This window comes from Peromyscus leucopus, chromosome 19, assembly GCF_004664715.2.
Source record: "Peromyscus leucopus breed LL Stock chromosome 19, UCI_PerLeu_2.1, whole genome shotgun sequence".
Lineage (NCBI taxonomy): Eukaryota > Metazoa > Chordata > Mammalia > Rodentia > Cricetidae > Peromyscus > Peromyscus leucopus.
The window spans coordinates 52,066,407-52,081,412 of NC_051079.1; the positions used below are offsets into that span (position 1 = coordinate 52,066,407).

At 43.6% G+C, this 15,006-nt stretch overlaps 1 pseudogene; it reads right to left on the reverse strand.

The window, feature by feature from the left end:
* Positions 1 to 1,596: 1,596 nt before the first annotated feature.
* On the reverse strand, positions 1,597 to 11,248 carry LOC114682631 (annotated as a pseudogene).
* Between the last annotated feature and the right edge of the window lie 3,758 nt (positions 11,249 to 15,006).

Consider the following 15,006-nt stretch of genomic DNA (forward strand, 5'->3'; position numbering starts at 1 on the left):
AGTTCACAGGGGAGGAGTGACAACTCACGGGGAGCAAGATCCAAGGGCAGGCTGTCACTGCCCCCCAGGAGCTGCTGAGGGGCGGGCCTGTGAGGAGACAGTGGAGTGGGGACCTGACTCACTGCTCCTGGAGGTTCCTGGAGGTTTCTTTGAGAATGTGACATCTAAATAGAGACCTGGAGGAGGAGGAGGAGGAGGAGAAGTTTCTGCCCCACCTTCAGGTCCTTTCGGTGGCTGATGCCACAAGACAGATCTTGCTTCCAGATTCATAGAGTAAGAAAGTGTCAACGAGACGGTTAGAAAAATCAGTTGTCCCCTCTCTTCCGCTCTTAGAGCTCTGTCTGCACTTCTGTCTTGTTTGCTCTGGACAGGGTCAGAGATCAGAGCCAGGAGTACTTTCCTCCCCTGAGGAGGCTGGGTCTGAAGATGTCTCTCTTGGCACCTTGGAAGTCACACCCACTCAACTATTTCAGTCCTGCATAGCATTAAACACACACACACACACACACACACACACACACACACACACACACACACACTTTAGCTCCAAGAACAGAGGAGCAGAGAGCTATGATTTAATGCCTGCAATGCTAGTAGTCAGCTTGCTCTCTCTTGTTCATTCAGTCTGGGGTCCAGCCCATGAAACAGGGCTACCCACTTTCAGATGGCTCTTCCCACATCAATTAACATATAATCAAGATAGTCTCCCACGGGGATTTATTGATTCACTGATCCCGAGTGGACGTGGAAAGCAAGCTGTGGGGCAGTTTTCTCCAAGGAGAGTCTCCCTCAAGTGCTCAGGTGTATAAGATCATAAAGTCTGTGCCCCTTGGGCGGGAAGGTCTTCCTGACTGAAACATATAAGGACCACCCTTGGTTGTTGCTACACTTTCATTGGCTTGGTTGAGGCCACACTCAAATTGCCAAATAGAGCTCAGGACTTCCTCTGGAATTTTCTTACATTGTTTTATTTTGGGTGTCAACCTTTCTATTTCTGTCGAGCAAACAACTTACTGTTCATTTCCTTTTGGGGAATTTTTTTTTTTCCTTTTCTTTTTAAGGCGGCACCTCTATCAGGAAAAACTGGTCACAGAGCTGTCCCCAAAGGCCCAGCTATCTTTGCTTAGCTGCCACCAAGGCGTTTCCATATAAAGCTTCTCTATCATTTTGAGGTCACAAGAGCACGTGAGCCGCAGTCATCCGTGACCTCACGCCTCTGGATCTGATCCAACAGCTTCAAGTTTCATCACTGAGTGTGGCTGGCTCCTGACTAATGCAGCTAAGCCATTAATAATTCTTTTACAAATTAGGGTATTCCCAGTTAATGCTAAATGAGAAAAGGGATGGCCAGTTATGGGCCCTGGCTGTAGGTCACCTGTGTATGACAGAGAACAGCCTTCTACGGGAGTGGCCTTTGTCCTACTTAATAGGTTCCTTTTGCTGTGGGGTAGAATATGTTCCTGTAATTAAAACAGATGGTCCAAGTTTGTTTTCTTACAGAGACATGTGTACTATGAAGTAATATACTGCACACACAATGGAATATTATTCAGCCTTTATTTGTTTTCAGTGTCTGATTATTTATTTGTTTAAGTCTTATTTTTGACTGGACTCAGCCTTAGAAGTAGAAGCTCTCCACGAGGACAGCCTACATCTCTTGGCAATCTGTTCCTGGTGTTTTTCTTTGGCTTCCTTCATCCTCTGAGCCAAAAGTTTAGCACACTCTGCTGCCTCCTCCTCGTTTTCCCGAGTGTGTTGTTTCTTCAGAGCAATGTGTCAGCGTTCGTGTTACAGGACACACGAAGTGACAAGGCACTGAATCTTGGGTGCTTTGGTCTTGGGTTTCTTACCTTCTTGGTTTCAGGGCTTTCTGACAAGATATTGGCGGGCATCATCTTCTTTAAAGAGACTGAAATACATTCTGATCCTGCTAGCTCTTTCAGGCCCCAACCAAAGAGGCAGAGTAGTATCTGTCAGTCCAGGAGTATCCTTCTCTCTTTTATTTTTTAAAAGCTGAGAATAACCAAGTTGAGAACACTCAGACTGGCGTCCAAACAGACACGTACTCCTTCCCCCTCCCAGTTCTCCTTGGTCTATAACAAGATGCTCCTTATTCAACAGTAGGTGCGCTCTGCCATGAGTCAAGGTGTCTTGCTTCATGCAAAAACCTTGTTTGTTATTACCATCATTGTTGCTGGAGGGCTTCTCTCCAGGTTCCACCAAGCCCCGCAGTCCCACAATCCACACATAAAATAATCACTCAGACGCTTATATTACTTGTAAACTGTATGGCCGTGGCAGGCTTCTTGCTAACTGTTCCTTTATCTTAAATTAACCCATTCTTATAAATCTATACCTTACCACGTGGCTGGTGGCTTACCGGCATCTTTACATGCTGCTTGTCCTGGCGGTGGCTGCAGTGTCTCTCCCTCCTTCTTCCTGTTTCCCCAATTCTCCTCTCTCCTTGTCCCGCCTATACTTCCTGTCTGGTCACTGGCCATCAGTGTTTTATTTATATAGAGCGATATCCATAGCACATCATGGATTTGGACAACATAATCCTTCCTTTCTTCACCCAAAGTATCAGCAGCTACTTATGTGCCCACATGCTTCTTACAGAATATACGTAGCTTGCATGCTTCATCTACTTTAGTGAGTTTCTGACAGCCAGTGGCCAGGAACGAGGTATTCAGCTTCCTCTTGGCACAGATAACTGCCTAGGAAGCACCACAAAAAAAGAGCTATTTAACCTTTTTATTTTATTGATTGATTGATTGATTGATTGATTGGTTGGTTGGTTGGTTTTTTTTCGAGACAGGGTTTCTCTGTGTAGCTTTGTGCCTTTCCTGGAACTCGCTTTGGAGACAAGGCTGGCCTCGAACTCACAGAGATCTGTCTGGCTCTGCCTCCCAAGTGCTGGGATTAAAGGTGTGTACCACCACCTCCTGGCTGTTTAACCTTTTTAAAGGGGGAGAATTCAGGACTAGAAGGTGCTCAGTGGTTAAGAGTATATACTGCTCTTACAGACAATCTGAATTCAGTTCCTAGCATCCAGGTTGGGTGGATCACCATAAACTACCTATAAATCCAACTTTAGGGCATTGGACACCTTCTGGCCTCCAAAGGCATTTGCATACATACACACAAACACACACGGGGGGGGGAGAGAGAGAGAGAGAGAGAGAGAAGCACTCGCTCTCACGCGCACACACATACACCTGCCTTTTTCTATAAAATGCTTTAGAAAGTCTGTAAAAGGGTCAAGTTCTAAGCTGAGGGAAAAGCCTAGTCAGTAAAGTGCTTGCAGTTACAAGCATGATCTGAGTTCAATCCTCACACTCCATGCAAATGAAGAAATAAAGTCAGACATGGTAGCATGCATTTATAACTCCAGTGCCATTGAGGCAGAGACAAGCAGCTCCTAAGGCTTAGTGTCCACCCAGCTGAGCCTATTTAGTGAGCCCTAGACCAATGGGATAGTCTGTCTCAAAAAATAAGGCAAGGGAACAGTATCTTCCACAATAGCCTAAAAAACAAACTAAAACCAAAACTTGGGGTAACGAAGTAAGCAAGTGGAAAAAAAAAACTTGTGTAATTAAAAACGTTAAAACATTGAAGAAAGAACTTAAAGAAGATATCACAACATGAAAAGATTTCCCATGCTCATGGATTGGTAGGATTAATAAAATAAAAATGTCCATCCTGCCAAAATCAATCTATAGATTCAATGCAGTCCCCATCAAAATTCCAACAGAGTTCTTCACAAAACTTGAAAGGACAATTTTTAGCTTCATATGGAAACACACACACACACACACACACACACACACACACACACACACACACACAAACCCAGGATAGCTAAAACAATTCTGAACAATCAAAGTACAATTTCAAATTGTACTACAGAGCTATAGTAATAAAAACAGCATGGTACTGGCATAAAAATAGGCAAGCTGATCAATGGAACTGAAGACCCAGTTCTATGACAGTTAATAGATCTATGGACAACTGATTTTTTTTATATAAAGAAGCCAGAAATTCATACTGTTAAAAAGATAGCATTTTACTACTCAACATCCTTAATCATCAGAGAAATGCAAATCAAAACGACTCTGAGATACCACCTTACACCTGTCAAAATGGCTACGATCAAAAACACCAATGACAGTCAATGTTGGAGAGGATGTGGAGCAAAGGGAACACTCCTCCACTGTTGGTGAGAATGTAAATTTGTACAACCACTGTGGAAATCAGTATGGCAGTTTCTCAGAAAATTAGGAATCGAACTACCTCAAGACCCAGCCATCCTACTCTTGGGCATATACCCAAGGAATGCTGATTCATATCATAAAGATACATGCTCAGCTATGTTCATAGCAGCACTATTTGTAATAGCCAGAACCTGGAAACAACCTAGATGCCCGTCAACGGAAGAATGGATGAAAAAAATGTGGCACATATACACAATGGAGTACTACTCAGCAGAGAAAAACAATGAAAGCATGAAATTTGCAGGCAAATGGATAGAACTAGAAAAAATCATCCTGAGTGAGGTAACCCAAACCCAGAAAGACAGTCATGGTATGTACTCACTCATAAGTGGATTCTAGATATAAAATAAAGAACAATCAGACCACAACCCGTAGAACCATGGAGGCTATATATATAGCATGGAGGTCCTAGGACGACTGTGGCTTATAATAAATTTCGGTTTTACTCAATTATTGAAAAAAAAAAGCCAAATGAATGGAAACACATGAACTATGAACCAAAGGCTGAGGGGACCCCAGCTGGATCAGGCCCTCTGAATAGGTGAGACAGTTGATTGGCTTGATCAGTTTGGGAGGCAGCTAGGCAATGGGACCAAGTCCTGTGCTCATTGCATGAGTTGGCTGTTTGAAACCTGGAGCTTATGCAGGGACACTTGGCTCAGTCTGAGAGGAAGGGACTGGACCTGCCTGGACTGAGTCTACCAGGTTGATCGCAGTCCTCGGGGGAGGATTTGCCCTGGAAGAGGTGGGAATGGGGGTGGACTGGGGGTAAGAGGAGGGGGTGGGAGGGGGAGAATAGGGGAACCCGTGGATGATATGTAGAACTGAATGGTATTGTAAAATAAAATAAATAAAATTTTTAAAAAAGATAGCATTTTACAAATGGTGCTCGTCAAACTGGATGGCTGCATGTAGAAGAATGCAAATAGATCCATACTTATCACCCTGCACAAAATTCAACTCTAAATGTATCAAAGACCTCAAAATAAGGCCAGATACACTGAACCTGATAGAAGAGAAAGTAGAAAACAGCCTTGAACTCATTGGCACAGGAAGACTTTCAGAACAGGATACCAACAGCACAGGCACTAAGATCAACAATTAATAAATGGGACCTCATGAACTGAAAAGCTTCAGAACGGCAAAGGACACCAGCATTCAGACAAAGCAGCAGGCTACAATATAGGATTTTTTTTTTTACCAACTACACATCTAATAGAAAGCTAATATCTAAAATATATAGATAACTCAAAAAACTGGACAAGAAAAATTACCCAATTAAAAATGGAGTATAGATCTAAATAGAGTTTTCAATTGGTGAAACACAAATGCCTGAGAAACACTCAAAGAAATGTTCAACGTTCTTAGTCATCAGGCAAATGCAAATAAAAACTATATTGAAATTTACTCTTACACCAGTCAGAATGGCCAAGATCAATAAAACAAATGACAGCTCATGCTGGCAAGAATGTGGGGTCAGGGAGACACTTACAGCCACTATGGATATTGGTGTGGTGGTTCCTCAGGAAGCTGGAATACCTCAAGATCCAGCTGTACCTCTCTTGGGCATATACCCAAAGGATGCTTCATCCTACTGCAAACACACTTGCCCAACAACGTTCCTTTTTGCTCTAGTCATAATATTCAGAAATCAGAAACAGCCTAGATGTCCTTAAACATTAGAATGGGATAAAGAAAATGTGGAACATTATACAATATCACTCTCGCTACTTAATGGAATATTACTTAGCTGTTTAAAAAAAAAATCATGAAATTCACAGGTAAATGGATAGAGATAGAAAAAGTCATCCTGAGTGAAGAACCCAGACCCAAAAAGACAAGATATGGTTGTATTAAAAACAAAAAACAAAAAACAAAAACAAAAACCTAGTTTTCTCCAATGGAGTCTTGCTGGGCATACAAACCAGTTAAGAGTAGGCCCCACATCCAGCAGTAGATGGCCACCATAAAATGAACTCAATGGTATTTTTGGAGGGTCTTTTTTTCCCTTCATAATGCTTTGTCTGGGTATTTTTATGACCTTACAGGTCTTTTGCTTATGTATTATTATTTCTGATTTTCTGTTTTTACGGAATTTGTGTGTAGGTGAATGTGTGGGTCTGAATCTATATGTTGTGCTTTTTCTTTACCTCTGGTTTTTTTTTCTGTTTGTTTTGTTCTATCAGGTTCTGGGTGTTGTTTTTCATTTTTTTTATTTTATTTTAACTTTTTAATGTCTGTGTTCTAAGGAGAGAGAAAGGATGTGGATTCAGATGGGAGGGGAGGTGGCATCTGGGAGGAGTTGGAGAAGGGGAAACTGTAATCAGAATATATTATATGAATAAAAACCTATTTTCAATTAAAAAAATGTACTAGCCACAGAAACAAAATAAGGTGGGGGGGATGTTTTGGCTTTCCAAGTCCCCCCTTTATCTGTGTCTGTTGCATGTGTGTGTTTCTTCACTCCTCAATAAATGCCTTTCTTCAAACAAAATAATAGCAAGATAGGGAAGTTGCTGCTCCACATTCTTTACCTCAGGGACCCGAGGAGCCATGCTCACCCTGCCTTTGGCTGGCTGGGAAAGGAGAGAAGAAAAAAACCCAAACAGAAACTGCCCCGTGCAAAGTCCAAATTCTTACTTCACAGATGTAAATGTCCAGGTTGCTACACAGTTTTCAGCTGTTGATTGAGAGGAAAGGCCAGACCCCCAGAAGTCTGTTCACTTGGAAGCAAGCCACACTAACGGTCTCTACAACTTGTCAAGTTCGTGTCCTCTCACAGAAAGCCTTAGCAAGTTCAGTTACTCTACCAAGACTATCTAATTACGTTTGATTTTATAAAGCATATGACAATGACCTCCTATTTTGTTGGCAGTTTTTCAAAGTTTTCACTATGGACAAAAATAAATAACAAGTTGGATGGCTTCTGAGGAATGGCATCCAAGGTTGACCTTTGGCCTTCACATATGCACGGACACATGGGGGTATGCACATATGAGCACACATACACACACACACACACTCACACACACACACTCACACATACACACAAAGGTGTGGAATTCCGACATACGGATGAACTTTGAACTTTTACGCTAAGTGAATAAGACAAAACACAGGATGACAAATCCTGCATGATTCTACCTAGAACAGGCAAATCTACAGAGGCCAAAGTGGCGTGGTGGCTGCCAGGCTTGGGTGAAAGGGACATAGGGAATGGTTTCATGGGCAGAGTTTCATTTGGGAAGATTAAAGAAAAGTTCTGGAGATGGATAGGGCTGTGCAACCTCATGAATGTGTACGGTGGCCACGAACTAGGACTTAAGAATGATACAAGTGGAAAACTATGCCTTATTTGTTTAATCACAATAAAGAATGTGACTAAGGTGGCTGGAGGGGTGGATGGCTTAGTGGTTAAGAGCACTGACTGCTCAATGGGAGACCTGGCTTTGGCTGCCCTATTCTGGCCTTCTTGGGCACCAAGCATGCACATGGTACACATACATACATACACACATACATACACACACACACACATACATACATACAGGAAACACTCATACACAGAAAATTAAAACAATAAATCCTAAAAAAAAAAAAAAGTAGGTCTGAAGATACTTTTCAAGCCCCACCTGCTGACTTGCTTGCTCACCATCGCTACTTTATGCAGCCATGTGCAGTTTTGACCCTTGTTCCTCAAACGTGGTCCGTAGACCAGTGGCAGCAGCATCTTGGACAGCTTGTGAGAAATACAGACTCTGGGGCTACGAGATGGCTCTGTTGGTAAAGTTTTTGCAACACAAGCATGGGGATCTAAGATCTCCAGCACCCACATAAAAGCTAGGCATGGCAGCAAGTATCTGTAGTGCACCCCCCCCCCCCCCCCCCGCCCCATATATTACACACACACACACACACACCAGAAATGGCTCAGAGACAAGTTAATGTCTGGAATTCCCTGGTCACCTAGATGAGCTAAATTGACAAGCTCCAGGTTCAACAAGAGACACCATCTCAAAAAGTAAAGTGGAGAAAGGCTGAGAAAAGCATCCAATGTTGACTCTACACATCGATGCACATGTATGTGTGCTCACCTACCACAACATTGCATACACCCACATGCAAGTACACATAACATTACACACACACACATACACTGTATGTGTATGTATGTGTGTGTGTGTGTGTGTGTGTGTGTGTGTGTGTTTAAGAAAATGCAGCCTCAGGCTCACCCAGCCCTGTTTATTGGAACTCCCATTTAACAATATGCCTACATGCTGCATATACAGGTTGAAGTTGGTGGAGGGCTGCTCTGGACCAATGATGAACAGTCGAGGTTTTGAAAACTCACTGACTTGAACGAGTAGGTTTGGCCAGGCATCAGGATTTACAACTGCTTCACTGAGTGACCTTTGATCTCACTCTACACTGGGATTGACAGACCTACGTCAAAACCACCTCACTACACAATTATTTACTGGACTACTACTTTTGAATTTCTGTTCAGAAGTGTGGAGCACTCTGAAGCTCTGCTTACTAATGTCATTGTCTTTTCTCTTTGGCATAGTGCCAGTACACTCTAGCGATGGCCAGAGACTGGTGTAGTTGCGCACATCATGAAAGCATGAACAGCTTTAGATTGCTGTTTTCTAGATCACTGTAAAACAAAATCTGGATGAAGCTGTATCTGAAACGGACCTGTGTTTCCTGGTTCTTAAACAGCAGTTCCACGGCTCATCCAGTCATTTGTGAGTGTCATGCTGTGTTTAGGGTGGAATGGTTTCTCTTATCAGGATTTCTGGGAGAAAACAAAACAAAAGCACGTAGGTAAGGACACATGTGATCGTAGAGCTGGACCAGCAGTGCTCACTGATTGAAAACTTGGAAACAGGAGACTGAAGGCATCTGGTCAACTTCCACTGGCCGGCTGTCACCTCGCCTGTCACATCTAAGAAGGAAGTTCTTTCTCCACAAAGACAAACAGCACGGTGTCCTAAACGCCAGCAGATATTGATGATCTGAAGGCAGGCCTGTGCTTCTGTCCTCACGGAGTCACACTGTGATTACAGAGGCCAGAAGCACGTGATCAAACAGCTACAGAAACACGTCAGCTATAGTCAAGAGCTAAGAACACAAACCCTGCAGGTGACAGTAGCATTGAACACTGCCCGTGTAAGTCACACTTTTCGACTTATCTTGAGGGCAGGAGGGCTCTGATTCTCCCACAAGGTTTCAAAAACAATCCTCTCCCTTCCTGGGTAAATTTTTTTTTTTTTTTGTCATATGAGAAGAGGAACCCTCAATTGAAAAAAATTCCTCCATCAGATTGGCCAGGAGCCAAGTCGGTAGTGCATTTTTATTAACTGATGATCAATGGAAGAACCCAGGTCATTGCAGGTGGTGCCACCCCTGGGCAGGTGGTCCTGGGGTGTATAAGCAAGCAGACTGAGCAAGCCAGGAGGAGCAAGCCAGTAGTAAGCAGTGCTGCTCCATGCTTTCTCTTCAGTCCCTGACTCTAGGATACTATTTCGAATTCCTGCCCTGACTTCCTTTCATGATGGAGTGCAAACTGTACACGGAAATAAACCTTTTGCTCGCCAAGTTGCTTTTGGTCCTGGTGCTTTATCACAGTGAGACTCCAGGCAATTACTGCACGCAAAAATTTTTTAAAAGTTTGTGCTGGAGACGTAGCTCAGCGGTAGAACATGCTTGCTCCTATTATGTACAAGGCCCTGGGTTGCATCCCCAGCACAGAGAAAACAAGAAAAGAAAACATGGGCTTGATTGAGAGCTTAAATTATGATGATTATGATGATGTAACAGACTATAAAAGCATAGTAGTGGCCCTCCCATGCATGCGTGACTAAGACACAGGCCACATGATTCATCACCTGAACTTAGCAACATGGTACTTGTCTGTACCTTTGGAGGTTGTGTTGGTTAGTTTTTATGTCAACTCAGCATAGGCTAGAGTCATTCAGGAAGAGAGAACCTCAACTGAGAAAATGTCCCCACCTGATTAACCTGTAAGCAAACCTGTGGAGCATTTTCGCAGTTAGTGATTGATGTGGGAGGGCCCAGCCCATTGTGGATGGTGCCAATGATGGGCAAGTAGTCCTGGAGTGTATAAGAAATCAGGCTGAGCAAGCTATGAGAAGCAAGCCAGTAAGCAGCGCTCCTGCTGGCCTCTTCTTCAGTTCTGGCCTCTAGGCTCCTCCCCTTGAGTCCCCACCCTGACTTCCCTCAGTGATGGACTGTGACGTGGAACTGTAAGCTGAAGTAAACGCTTCACTCCCCAAGTTTTCTATCATGGTATTGTCACAGTAATAGAAACCCTGAGGCCGGTGTGGGGCGCCCCCAGCTTTATAGTCTGTTCACTCTGGCTAGCACCAGTATGGCTGGATGGGTCAGGATTTGGCTCTTCACAGAGGTGGTAACTAAGGGGAGACTTGAAAGAAGAAGGCAGCCAGATGGCACATATTTGGGGAGGAACAGGCTAGACAAAAGGCCCAGCAGGTGCAACTCTTCAGCAGAAACATGCACCCCATGCTTTAGAATACTAAAGAGCACCTTGTGGTTGCCACTCGAGAGCGAGGAAGGCATAGAGCCACAAGAGACTGGATACAGACACAGGCAGAGTAGCCGATTCTAACTCAACAGCCAACGTGGGAATCTGGGATTTTGCTTGGAGTGTGGGGTTTGAGCTGCTGCACGACATGATCAAACTCAACACGGTAGGCAATTCCCTCGCCACGTAAACATCCCAGAACTCACTTGCACGTGGAGACTCTTAGGATAGGTCTGGCAGTCAGAAGTCAATAGAACAGAGAGTATTCCTGAACATCCCTTAGTTCTTTTACTTACGGCTTTACCTTGTCCAAGTCAGAGGGCCACTTCCTGTTACTGCTGACTCTGCCAGCATCTTCCTGGTACACGCAGGTCCTCTGGATCTCCTCCACAGCACAGCCTTGCATGAATCTAGAGAGCAGACACGATCATCTTCACTTTAGACTGCATCTTCTGGCTGAAGCTGAACTCTGCTCATAGCTGTAAGCCAGCCCTTTCTTGTGGCATTGTGTGGACAGATGATAAAATTCTGGATTCAGCGATGGGTGCAACTTTCTGACTATGCTTCTTGTCCCTGTAATTCTTTACACAGGGTGGAATACAGAGGAGATGACAGGATGGAAGGCAGCGATGTTGGGTCACTAGAAGATGGGGAAAACTCACCCGTATTAGAGGATGCAGATCAGCTAGCAGCAGTTCAGCTGAGACCCATTCCGGATGAGGACTCAGAGGCCTCCAGTCTGAGGAGACAAGACCAGCTGAGGATCCGGCGAGGTGAGATAGCTGTGGCTTGTCCTGTCTCTCTGATCTACCAGCATGGACCCCAATAACTCGGCTCGGGTTTGATTTTATTAATAAGTACTTTTAAGATTCCTGCTACAACCATCCATGATGTGTCTAATATTGCCATATTGGCTTGAATTTTTACCTATCAGAGAAATGTACTTCCATATGACACAAGCCAGTGTATTATTGGTACTCTCTGTCATTGCAGCAAACCTAGTACTCATAATAATTTACACCTAGAGAAAAAATATTAAGGAAGGGAATGATGGGTGGAGGGACAAAGGCCAAATTTTACTCATTCAGAGTTCCATTAAAAGCAACTTTGAACATGCAAAACCAGGCATCAATAACCACAACGAATACAGAAAAACACATTTTTTTTCAAGTGGTAACTGCTTTCAGTTTCCTTTCTTCTTTTGTGACTGGCGGGAGCAACATTCAGCTACATGACCTGGTGGGTATCTCATGACACTGACATCAGTTGTCAGGTTAGACTGTGGCAATCGGATCCTTTAGTCTCAACATAAGGGATTCCCAGCCAGCAAATTTCACAGGCTCCAGGGCAGATTACTGGATTACCACGGGAGAGCAGATTCTGCACGACTGTGTATGTAATCACCTGACAGAGCCTAACCACAAGCCTTGTTACGCAGCGTTTCTGTATGAATCCTCACGTTTCTTTTCAGGCGTGAGTTGCAAGTGAATGGCCTACCTGAGACTTTACCAGGTTGGGATTTGTGTTCCACGTGGTGGGGCATTGATGGAACCAGTGAGAGCTGAGGAACCAGACTTCCACCCTTACCACAGGGGGGTTGAATGACCTGTTTGAGGCATCTTGTCATCACAGAGCACAGACGAGCCTTGAATTCTTGCTGAATCACAGTCCCCACTGCGGCCACATGAAGAGGTAGGCCCTTTAGAATGTGGTCGGCTTGTGAAAGTTCTGTCTTCGGGATGGAATCACTACTCTCATAAAATGAGCACGTGGGAGACTGCTTAGCCCGACTGTCCGGGTTGGAGGGAAACGATACCTACTGACTTTCCATGTTCTTTAACCAATCTCTTATTAGAAAAACTAAAGCACCAGGCCTCTCTCAGCAGCAGCAGGAGGAGAGATCCACGGGTCCAGTGGCAGCTCCTGAACTCTGGGAGCCGCAGACTTGTCTGCTTTGAGATTGTACCTCTCCCCATTTCCTTCATCTGCTAAAGAGTTCTCTCTGACTTGCCTAGCTGAATGAGCTTGGTGGGAATTTTAATATCCTTCCTTCTTGCTGTGGTAAGGCATATTGGCAAAGGCAACCTAAGGGAGGAAGTCTCAGAGTTCAAGGGTCTAGTCCAGTATGTCAGAAAAACAAAACTAAAGGAGTTGGAAGCATCCTGTCATCTTGATCAGGAAGCAGAGAGTGATGCTCCAGCTCAGCTCTTTCTCCATATTTATGGTCCAGGATCCCAACCAGACACTAGTTTCTTCCACCATCCCCAGAGACATGCCCAGAGGCCTTTCCCCCAGCGATTCTAGATATCAAGTTGATAAATAATGCTAACCATCATAGTCAGCTATCCCAAAATAGTACTTGAAACAGCAATACCAAGTAAGGTATTGTTTTTCACATTCTTTGGAAATTCTTGGCACTTAAAAATACTGTACTTAAAATATTCATAAGCCAAGGCATGTAGCTCATTTGTGGTGTGCTTGCCTGACATGTGCTAGATTTGGGATTCCATCTTCAGCAACAGAAGAAGGACATTTGTAAAGGGGTATAGATGGGTACTCTACCAAACATCCATACCATCTTCTACAATAAAATATTACTACTGCCAGATGTAAACGGAGGCAGAGTTTTCCTGTCCCGACCACCCAGTCCCCCGAAAAAAAACACACAAAAACTTATACTAATTATAAAATATTTGTCCTATAGCTCAGGCTTATTATTAACTAGCTCTCACATTTAAATTAACCCATTTTTATTAGTCTATGTATTGCCACATAGCCCATGTATTACCTACTGGTCCTTTGGCATCTTGCTTCTTGGGTGGCTCACTCACACCTCTCTTGACTCTACCCTACTTCATCTCAGTCCTCAGCTAGATTGTTCCACTTAACTTTATCCTGCCATGCTAGCTTTATTATTAACCAATAGTAATACATATTCACAGCATACAGAAGGATCACCCCACAGCAGTCAGAGACACCCTCCAGTGGGCCTTTCAGTTCTTCCTGTCTCTCATTTGTCTATCCTTAGTTTCTCCTTCCCAGGCATCGTGTCCTGCTCTGTTTTAGCATTCATGTTATTGTGGTTTGAACTTGTGCTGAGGAACAATCCCCCTGCAGCCGTGTTAGGAGGTCGACTCTGCAGAAGATGGTTGGCTTGGGAGTGCTCTGTCTCTGGGCTGGTACTACTACCCTTATACAAAGAGCTTGAGGGAGACTGCTCCGCCGGTTTGTCTCCTTGTACAATGTGAAGACCCAGCTACAAGGCACATCTTTGAAGGATGAGAGCCAGCCTTTCCCAAATAGCAGATCTGCCAGGACTTTGACCTTGGATTCCCCAGCCTCCAGAATTGTAAATGCTATCATTTATTTTTAGAAATAATGCATATAACGTATTCTAATTATATTCACCTCCTTTCTCATCTCCCCACACTCCCTCTGGAATGCTTCTTTCCATTGTGCCCCCTCCAGCTTTGCATCTTCTGTTGATTATTATAGCACTCTGATTTTAATTAGGGTTGCTTGCACGGGCCTGGACATGGAGTTGTTTACCAGACCATGGACAATTTCACTGAACACAAGGAACTCCTCCTTCTTCAGCAGCCGTCAACTGCCATAGCTCCTCAGCTAGGAGTGGTGTCATGCCCCTCCCCCACTGCCACTTGCTATTTATAAATCATTAAGTCTAAGTATTTCCGAATGGAGAGATGCATTTGTTTCTAAACAGCACCTTCCTTGTTTTCACACTTTGAGATTTTTATAAACAGAGTAATACCATGCACATTCTATATACTTTTTCATTCCCAAACTGAGAGACCCATCTGGGATGACGTCAATAGTTCTGTTCATTAATTCTCACTGCTATATGTGCGTGTATACATACATATATGAATATTCTGCAATCTATTATAATTATATATATATATATATATATATAACATATTTTTAAACACACACACATTTATATAATAGAGTTTTTATCCAGGGTTAATTTGACATAATTGTTTTTCCTTGAGCTTTGCTGTATATGAGAGTAGCTATGAGCCCCATGTGGTTCCTGAACACTCAAAACGTCTCAAGTCCAAGTTAAGATGGGCTGCCAGTGTAAGGCACCCAGCAGATAATGAATATTTAGTATCAGAAGAAGAAAGAATATCTCTTGATAAT